This window comes from Podarcis tiliguerta (genome assembly GCF_965153285.1).
Source record: "Podarcis tiliguerta genome assembly, chromosome: 8".
Taxonomy (NCBI): domain Eukaryota; kingdom Metazoa; phylum Chordata; class Lepidosauria; order Squamata; family Lacertidae; genus Podarcis; species Podarcis tiliguerta.
The window spans coordinates 63,566,017-63,576,470 of record NC_139541.1 but is presented as its reverse complement, the minus strand read 5'-3'; the positions used below and the strand labels follow the sequence as shown (position 1 = coordinate 63,576,470).

Below are 10,454 nucleotides of genomic sequence, written 5' to 3'. Positions count from 1 at the left end.
CTTGTCAATCATCCACTCATTTTGCCAAGGGCTTTCTTCCAGCAAGGGAACGACTTACAAAGGGGCTTAGAGGAGAAAGTTCCCACCTAAACCTTAAAACCAGGAAATGAACACACCCCACCAAAAACCCCTCTGTATTGGGACTCTTCAAGTGGATGCCCTTAGGTTTTGGGAAAGTGAACTATAGGAGTGTACGTACTTGCTTTCCCGTCTCACACAAGATGCATTAGTGACAAAACCAACAGTCAATCTACCTTGCATTCAGATTGGCAACAGCTATCCAAGGTTACTTTCCCTGCCCTACCTGGAGACGTGGGTGATCGAAGCTCGGACCTTTTGCATGCAAAATAGATGCTGTTCCAGTTTCAGCTTATCCCATGCCTGCTGCAGTTGCTGTTTGAACAGGTAATTTGGGAGGGCGGCAGCATGAGTCACTTAATTACAGGAAGCAAAGTTTTGCAATGCACAGAATACATGTACTGGCCAGTAAAGATGGATTGTTTGATTAGTTAAAGGTCAGGCTGAGCAATCACATCGCACTAAAAATATACCTTCAATGGTCACATGGTGCTGTTTTTTACGTTTTGTGCACCATTTTTAGTGCTACCTGGAACCTGTTGGAAAATTTTCAAGCTTTAGCTTCTTCGCAACTGGAAAGTAACCATCACCTGCAATTTACCTAAAACCAAATTCCAGAGTGCACTAGGATTGGCTGAACATGGAACATGCAATTGCTTAACATGTTGGACAAAGAGGCTTGGTTTTCTTTCAGAGGACAAACTGGGTGATCTTTGGCTAATCACTAAACTTCTAGAAATTTGCTGTCATAATTACAGACTAGGTTATTTGATAGGCACAGGAATTACATGGGAAGGGTGCAAACAGCAAGCTACAGTTGCAGTCTACTTGGAATAAGATCTGTGCAGGAGGTACCAGAATTTGCAGAAAAATATACGGTATAAAGCTTCATTGTAAGAACTTACAAGAGCTTGTGATGGAGCTTGCTATCTCGACCCTCTTTCCTCAAAATGTCAACCTTTTTAACTTGTGAGCCTGAGGGAAGCGATAATCTTAGTACTGATTTTTGCTCTGAGTTTTTGGCTAAAGGGTGGGGTATAAATGCCACACGTGATCCAATACAGGATGTAAGGAAAGTGATCATATCATCAGCAACTCACTGGTGTGCGCAAAGAACAAAATCTCAAGTTCACTTCCCACAATCGGTAAGGTAAAGAAACTGCAGACTTCAATTAGGCAAACACAAAAGACTAGATAAACTGATGTGATCAACAATTCCAAGATATCAGATACTGTGCATCTGCCAATACCTTTTGTTTTTTCTGTTATAGCCAATGCTACTCCTACTCAGAGTAGACAACCAAAAATTATGGTCATAGCTAACTTAGGTCCATTAATTTCAATGGGTCTACTGTGAGCAGAACCTAGCTGGATGCAACCCTGTTTCAAAGCCCATTTTAAATTGTCAGACATTGTTGGAGCATGGTAGAGCTGCATAATCTCATCTTCTGTCGTCTGTATACCCATTTTCTCTAACAATGTCAATACCAACTGTAGATCATGTCCTAATGCATTAATAAAAAAAACTTACAGAATAATATGCTTTATTGGTGTTCAACAAGCTATCTCTTACAGGTAAATAGCATAGGAGTTCTTGAAATCAAGCTGCTGTTACTTGCAAGGGGGAAAAGGCATGCATGCATCAGTTGTCAAATTCTGCAAATGCAGAAAACCTCTTCATCCCAACCGGTTAATTTGGTTTTGGACCATTATCTTTGTCCCCATTTAAGTGTTTCCTTCGACCACCTTTGCTCAGAACACACAAGCAGTGTGTCACAGATCTTGCTGTTTTGTTACCACTACGGCAGCACCTGCTAATCAGGGAAAAAGCAAGATGATAATTCTCCACATTAAGACTTTGGAGGTCATTCCTGCTCATTAGTATCCACAGCAATGCAGCTTTTCTTCCATCATGTTGCTGCCAGAAAAAGCCATCATAGTGCCCTGTCAATGTTGGGGCCTTCCGAATCCCGCCAGCCTAGTCAGCAACCAGGGATGATGGGAATTGTAGACTTGAAGGCATACTGAAGGCGGAGACCAAGGGTAGCCATTTCTCCAGGATTGTTCTGTTGATCTGTAGGACTCTGTTCTCTTCTGACATATGCTTAAATAGCTGATGCTTTCACAAGACTACATCCTCAGCATCTTCTCCAGCTCTTTTCCTCCTGGTTGTTATTCTTCAATTTAAAATGGCCTGATAAATAAAAACAAAAACATCAACAGGCTGTTTCTGGCTCTCAGCTTCCTGAACATAAAATCAGCACATTTTAACTGATTTAAAGCTTTTTTGTATTGTACAGACTTGTGAGTCACTTTGAGACTTTGTGGAGAAAGCAATGAAAAAATAATTGAGGGAGAGAAGTCAATCAAGAATGCACTAATAAAAAGCAGGACCTCAATCATTCCAATTAAAAAAAATAATCAGACCCCTATGTAAAGACTTCGAACTAGTCACTGCACAAGCACTGAAATTATGAGAATATGCAAGGACCAACTTGAACAAGCCCAAGTGTGCCATTTATAAAACTTGAATAGGTAAGGATGAAAACGTAGTATTAACAGTAAAACTCAATATATCTGTGGCCCCCATAGCTTCTTCCAACCATGAACCACAAGCTTAGGCTTATTAACACAATTATGACATAAAACTCTGGTGCACATACCCCTTACAAGGCCATTATGTGCCTTAATTTTTCACATCCCTCATGCCATAGTATCCAAAACTCAAAAAAGAGCAAGGCAAAAATTGAACACAAGAACCCTGTTGGATCAGGCCAAATGGCTCCTGATCTATCATCCTGTGGCTAGCCAGATCCCCCAATAGGAACTCTACAAGATTTAATGAGGGTTTATGAACGAAGCAGCAAACAAGCACATGTCTCCTGCATGGTTTATCTCCTCAGTCACCGTCCGAAGACTCAGAGAAGCAGTAGGAATATGCAGGTTGCAGACCACGAGGGCCCAGCTTGCTCTCCAACGGTGTGGAAGGGGACTATACGTCACAGAGCCCAAAGGCCTACGCTCCCATACGCCACATGGACAGAGCTGAGAGAGAGCAACCTCTCCAGATATCCCCGTTGGTTGAAGGCAGGACGAATTGCAAAGTGCTTCTACAGTATAAGAAGTTACTAGCCTCTTTACCAGCATGCCCCAAGGTGGTACCTTATATTTGTTGGGACTCCAAGTCCCATTAGCCGCTCAACCAATAAACCAGAGTTTATTGAGATAGTTTATTGAGATAATGATGATAGTAGCCCAGCAACATCTGGCACATTGGAAAAACGCTTGCTTAATATCTGCTTCCAATATAACGATCCCAAGCTACTACAAAGACTGTTGAATGCAGGCCAGCAGGACATTAGCAAACTCTCTTCTGGAAGGACAAAGCAACCCTTTTACCTGGTTGACTCTTGTGGAGCTCCAGTGTCCATGATGTGAAGAGGTCTGATCCTCACCACATCCAGAAGTCAGCCCCTCATCCTTGCTCAGGCCCCAGGTATGATATACAACTAGCAGCATGACATAGCAAATGCAGAATACCTGCTACCAGGAATAAAAAGCAGGGTTATCTTTCAGAATTGGGCCTCTGAAAGCGGAGGGCATTTGCCCAACAGGAAAAAACAACAACAGGCAACCCTTGAACAAATCGGCACTCCCACATACATGCCATACCCTCCACCCCCCACAATATCCTTTCAAAGTGATTGTAATTTTTATGATCAGGAGAAAACTGTTGTGGTGTCTTTGAAACGTGTATTGAAAACAAAACTCTATTAGCAAAGCTCTTGCTTGAGGAGTGTCTCCTGCATGGTTTATCTCCTCAGTCACCGTCCGAAGACTCAGAGAAGCAGTAGGAATATGCAGGTTGCAGACCACGAGGGCCCAGCTTGCTCTCCAACAGTGTGGAAGGGGACTATACGTCACAGAGCCCAAAGGCCTATGCTCCCATACGCCACATGGACAGAGCTGAGAGAGAGCAACCTCTCCAGATATCCCCGTTGGGTTGACAGCAGGATGAACAGCAAGTGCATTTGTAGAAAGCTGTTTATTCTCTAGGCTAGCATGGCCAATGGCCTGGAATAATGGGCACTGTAGTTCAGCACAGCTGATGCCTTTTCAGAATTACTTATACCAAGACAGCATTTTTTATTTCAATGCACTTTTATTCTAAACCTAAGAATACAGCATTATTTTCACAGTGGAGTTTATAAAGACAACACCCCACAGTGGTCTTAACGACACACACACACACCACACGCCACAACAGACAAATAGGAAAAAATAATTATTCTCGTGAATACCTTGAGAGTCAAAACTGCTGTACATACCCATTTCAGGATTATATGGCTATTCCAACAGAATGCAATGAACTTTCAAGCGTACTGGAATGGGAAGAACAGAATTGTACAATAGTTAAGACAGCTGCTTCTCAAACTGGGAGTCCCAATGTATTCCTGGGCTGGTCACACAAGGAGTATGTGTTTGTGTCATTTCTCCCCCCCACCCCACCCCCCTTTCTAGGGATTTTAAAGAAAATTCATGATGGGCCCACAGCACTTCTATCGTGGATCCTCTTGGAGCAAATTGGTTACTGACCCCCCTACATATTAAATTCTATTTATATAAGCAATATGTACTCTAACACCAATACACTAATTAAAAGATGGAATATATAATATGCAATTGCCCAGTGATCTTGACAGTCTTATTTACTTTTTCAGTGAGGAGAGGAGATAGCTTTTTGCTGCTATAGAAAGCCTAGCTGCTTGTGCCACCATAGCTTTTTGCTGCTGTTTTTGGGGGGAGGAAGATGTTCTGGTTGATTTCTATGAATTGCACATCATTTTATAATAACTCTTTTTTACTTAAGCCTTTTAAAATATTGCTTGGCGGCTTGGAAACCTTTGTGCAACAGGCTACTTATAAGTTCAATAACTATTAATAGAAGGGGCACAGCTCATTGGTAGATGATCTGTTTTGCATGCAGAAAGTTCCAGGTTCAATCCTTGGCATCTCCAGGTAGGGTTGGTAATGACCCCTGCCTGAATCCATGGGGAGCCAGTGCCAGTCAGTGTAGACAGCATTGAGCTTGATGGACAAATGGTCTTAACTCAGTATAAAGCAGCTTTCTATGTTCCTAAGCGAATTATATTTATAAGTGGACCTCACTCCCAAAGGTTTAAGCAGCACTGGATTAAACACAACTTTTTAACAATACCACACTAACAACAAAGCAACAGCTACAGTACGGAAATACTATCAAAGTGAAGCAATGTCTCCTGCATGGTTTATCTCCTCAGTCACCGTCCGAAGACTCAGAGAAGCAGTAGGAATATGCAGGTTGCAGACCACAAGGGCCCAGCTTGCTCTCCAACGGTGTGGAAGGGGACTATACGTCACAGAGCCCAAAGGCCTACGCTCCCATACGCCACATGGACAGAGCTGAGAGAGAGCAACCTCTCCAGATATCCCCGTTGGTTGAAGGCAGGACGAATTGCAAAGCGCCTCTACAGTAAAGAAGTTGTTGTTTAGTCGTGTCCGACTCTTCGTGACCCCATGGACCAGAGCACACCAGGCACAACTTTTATATGCCTGTTGTCTTTGTCCATGGAGTTTTCTTGGCAGGGATACTGGAGTGGCTTGCCAGTTCCTGCTCCAGTATAAGAAGTTACTAGCCTCTATACCAGCATGCCCCAAGGTGGTACCTTATATTTGTTGGGACTCCAAGTCCCATTAGCCTCAGCCAATAAACCAGTGGTTATTGAGATGGGAGATTATGATGAGAGTAGTAGCCCAGCAACATCTGGCACATTGGAAAAACACTTGCTTAATATCTGCTTCCAATATAATGATCCCAAGCTACTACAAAGACTGTTGTATGCAGGCCAGCAGGACATTAGCAAACTCTCTTCTGGAAGGACAAAGCAACCCTTTTACCTGGTTGACTCTTGTGGAGCTCCAGTGTCCATGATGTGAAGAAGTCTGATCCTCACCACATCCAGAAGTCAGCCCCTCATCCTTGCTCAGGACCCAGGTATGATATACAACTAGCAGCATGACATAGCAAATGCAGAATACCTGCTACCAGGAATAAAAAGCAGGGTTATCTTTCAGAATTGGGCCTCTGAAAGCGGAGGGCATTTGCCCAACAGGAAAAAACAACAGGCAACCCTTGAACAAATCTGCACTCCCACATACGTGCCATACCCTCCACCCCCCACAATATCCTTTAAAAGTGATTGTAATTTTTATGATCAGGAGAAAACTGTTGCGGTGTCTTTGAAAAGTGTATTGCAAACAAAAGCCTATTAGCAAAGCTCTTGCTTGAGTGTCTCCTGCATGGTTTATCTCCTCAGTCACTGTCCGAAGACTCAGAGAAGCAGTAGGAATATGCAGGTTGCAGACCACGAGGGCCCAGCTTGCTCTCCAACGGTGTGGAAGGGGACTATACGTCAGAGGCCAAAGGCCTACGCTCCCATACGCCACATGGACAGAGCTGAGAGAGAGCAACCTCTCCAGATATCCCCGTTGGGTTGACAGCAGGATGAAGTGCCTCCATTTCTAGACGTTTTATAGTCTCTAGGTCAGCAAGGGCCAAGTACGCTCAAAATACTGGTGCCCCCAACTCCCAAGGGTAAAGTACAAGGAGCAGAACTTTATTTTTGCAGTGGAGACAAGTGATGTGCTCCATAAGGAGTTTGCACTTTCAATAGATTAAAGAAAAACCTTTTCCTTTAGATATCTCTGGGAAGGAGGCTGTGTACACACTTTACCTTCAAAATACATTCTAAACGCATTTTCCCCCTCCCCAAGAATTATGGGCACTGTAGTTTACCCCTCATAGTTGCCAGTAACCACTAAACTACAGTGCTACAGTAAAGCATATGCTTCAAAGTATTGCAAGACTACAACTCCCAAGCATTCTTGGCTATTGGCCATGCTGACTGGGGCCCAGTAAGAGCTGTACGTAGTTCAAAACATCTGGAGTGCACCAGATTGATGAAAGCTAATTCAGGTAATTTGCTGATTAAGATCAAACAAAAAAAAATTGTCCAATACCTTGCATTCCCAAACTGGACATGTTCACCTGTGGATCAAATGCCCTCTTCAGCAGCATCTAATGAGGTTCTCAAGGCTTTCTGACCACAAAGAACGAAAGTGTGCATTAGTGTATTGTAACTTTATGAAATACAGCTTCATACAGTACCATTGGCACCAAGCAAGGTACAGCCTAGCATCCAATAATACATTGCATAAACATTTATGCCCAAACTTGCATTTGTTTATAAATGCTTGGTTTCAGGTAAGCTTTAAAGCACCACAAAGATCAGAAAAACTGTTAGGCAAGTCCGTATTATTGCAGATTAAATGCTTCAGAGTCTCATAGTTTTAAACAAAATCTTGCTTGAAATTATCAAAGTTGAAAGGTTTCTCGCCACCCAACAGCACCTTGATATGCACATGTGTACACTGTTAAGACGTCACTAACAAGAGGGAAAAAAGGTTTTCAAATCAGGCATAGGATCATGCTAGTGCAGGTTTTTAGTGGTTCAATAAATATAAACCTCCAACAAACATGAGGCTTCTTGTGAGGATGAAATGGGAAGAGGGGAGAACCTTGTACACCACCTTGAGCTCCTTTAAGGAAAGGTGAGAAACTAATTAAACAATAAAACATTTTAGAGAGGTAGGCAAGATCCAATTTGCCCTGCAAGTTTACCAGAACTTCACAAAGAAGACACCCATGCAAACGGGTAGAAATGAGGCTGGTCATAGCTTTCTTCCCAACCAAAGAGGATTCCCAGATAGAAACTAGGGAAGTGCAGTGCAAGCAGAAGAATGGTTGCTGTAGGGCACCATTCTTTCCAGACCTCAAAAACATATTGCGAGCCATGCCGGCTGCTGTCCTCCAAAACACACCCGACTTGCAGTACCTGTTGAATTTCTGCCTGCCGCCACACGCTTTCAAGGTGCAGGAACTCTCCCTCTCCCAAGAATTTATTTTTTAATCTTTTGTATAAGAGTTTTCTGTGGCACTAACTGCAACAACGGAGCTCCTTCAATGTTGAAATTCAAGAAACAAGCGGAAATTCAATAGAGAAAATCTCATCACTGCATCTTCTGCTGTTTCTTTCATTTATTAAGATATAAAAACGGTGCAATTATAAAAGCAACTTAATCACTTCTAAGTATTACATTCCCTATTGCTTCTTGTGAGATTAAAATGCCGCGCTTCCCGCTCTTTTAAGGCGAAGGCAGCAGCTCCACCACTTACCTCTTCTTCCCACGCGCCTAGAAAAGAATGTGGGACGCACGACGTGGGTATTTATAACGCGCAGGGGCTGACGGGAAAGAGCAAGCCGCCCGACTGCACGGCGCATGCGGCAAAGGTTTCCCGTCGAAGGGGAAGGCGTAAAAACCCCACGAGTTTCATCTATTTAGGCGGTCTTCACTTCCGGTTCTCAATCGGTTTTTTCAGAATGCGGGGCAATGTGGGGCGGAAAGGCATATATGAATAGTATTATATTTTTTTAAAAAAATCGAACAACAAAAAAATGGTCCTTGGCGCATATTTGAGAGCACTGCACTTCTGTCTCCAGATTTCTCTCTCCCTCTCCCTCTTAAACCTTACTCCACTCTAGCTAATTCTACCCGTTTTGCCCCGCACATGGTTGAGTACATCGATGGCCAGTGGGAACCGAACTTTTCACAGATTCATGAAGACTGCACCTTTCAGGGTATTTAAATTTTTCTATTTAAACAACGGCGACACAACGCATGCGTAATAGCGAAGTGGGGGGAAGAGAGAGGGGGGAGGGAGGGGGAGGGAGGGGATGGATGCATGCAGAGGAGCTCTGATTGGTTGAACTCCAAGGTGGTGCCGAGTTGAAAGAGAAGGAGATTCTAAGAAAAGAGACTCCGACGCCGTTCTGACAACAAGGGCTCCCTCTACCGAGTGAAATGGCGAATAGCCACTCGTGGGGAACGGAGGCCGAAAAAGGAGCCACCGTTATTTATTTTAATAAATATAGTTTGTATGTGCCCAAGGACGAATGAAAGTCTATCTTGTATTTTTGCTTCACCTTCATATTTTAAATGATCTTAGAGTGGCTGTCTTATTCCAAAATAATTTTAGAAATACACTTGAAAGAGAAACAAAATAAAATAAATAAAATAAAATAATTCCTTCCAGTAGCACCTTAGAGACCAACTAAGTTAGTTATTGGAATGAGCTTTCGTGTGCATGCACACTTCTTCAGATAAGCTCATTCCAATAACTAACTTAAGGTGCTACTGGAAGGAATTTTTGATTTTCTTTATTTTATTTTGTTTTGACTACGGCAGACCAACACGGCTACCTACATGTAACTAGAACTTGAAAGAGAAGTTGCAGAATTACAACTCATTACCAAACTAAAAACTATGGAGAGACCTGGACTGAATAGAGATAATGGATTCATGTCCCATTATACATACTAAAACTAATTTTGGTCATCTATCCTTTAAAAATCCTTTGCCCTTCCCTGTGGAACCAACTGCCATAACAGTCATCAACAGTTAAAAGGTTGAAGCGATCTCTGCTTCAGAGTATCTGACGAAGTGTGTATTACACACGAAAGCTCATACCTTGAAAGCTTGTATTTAGTTGATCTTTAAGGTGCCACTGGAATTATTTTTTTAAAAAATCATCTTTCAGTTTGTTATTTATTATGACTATGACAGATCAACACGGCTATCCGCCTGAATCTATATTTTAAATGAGTTCATCTATTCAATTTTTTTTAAAAAAATCACATCAGCTTAAAAAAAAAAATATTGTTTGACCAAAATTATGTGCTTAAGATCCAATAATAATAATAATAAGCATGGCAGAAAACTGGAAAGTGTTTGGGACAGATGCCTGGAGCTGCGCATGGCTTTATATATTATCACTTGCAACATAATAAAAGCTCTGCTTGGCTGCCCTGTAACCAGCCTAAAAAATTCAGGGTGGGGACACCCAGCAAGCAGTTTGGGGCATCGTATCCCCCTGTACATATTAATGCTTTACTTTGTATTCATTAAGGCTATGCTCGTGATAATGATAATTAAAGGTTCATTTGTCATCTGTTCTTCAATTGTACTCTGATCAATCAATTGCCTCACAAAGCTGTAATGTAACTTCCAGCTGGCATACATTACACAACTGATAGCTAAATTTGCACTGGCAGATCAGAAGATGTCGTCTAAACATACTGAAAATTATGATGTATTATAACATTTTTTTCATAATATTGAGTTTTCCAATTTAATAATCCAATAAAAAACACATTATATTCCAAATTACAACACAATCCAGGAGAAGGGTCCAGCAGGTTCTGCAAATTGGTGCTGCC

The 10,454-nt window shown here is 42.2% G+C and overlaps 1 long non-coding RNA gene across 4 annotated transcripts; it reads right to left on the bottom strand.

Moving 5' to 3' along the window:
* Positions 1-1,605: 1,605 nt before the first annotated feature.
* On the bottom strand, positions 1,606-8,405 carry LOC310684816. Of its 4 annotated transcripts, XR_014514819.1 has the most exons (7): positions 8,354-8,402; positions 7,138-7,217; positions 6,016-6,159; positions 4,407-4,460; positions 3,478-3,621; positions 1,876-2,272; positions 1,606-1,683 (listed from the first exon to the last, which is right to left on the bottom strand). It is a non-coding gene; the product is annotated as an uncharacterized lncRNA (long non-coding RNA). The 4 variants fall into 4 exon arrangements; XR_014514818.1 differs by having other exon boundaries at positions 1,606-2,272; positions 4,380-4,460; positions 8,354-8,405; XR_014514820.1 differs by having other exon boundaries at positions 1,606-2,272; positions 8,354-8,401.
* Between the last annotated feature and the right edge of the window lie 2,049 nt (positions 8,406-10,454).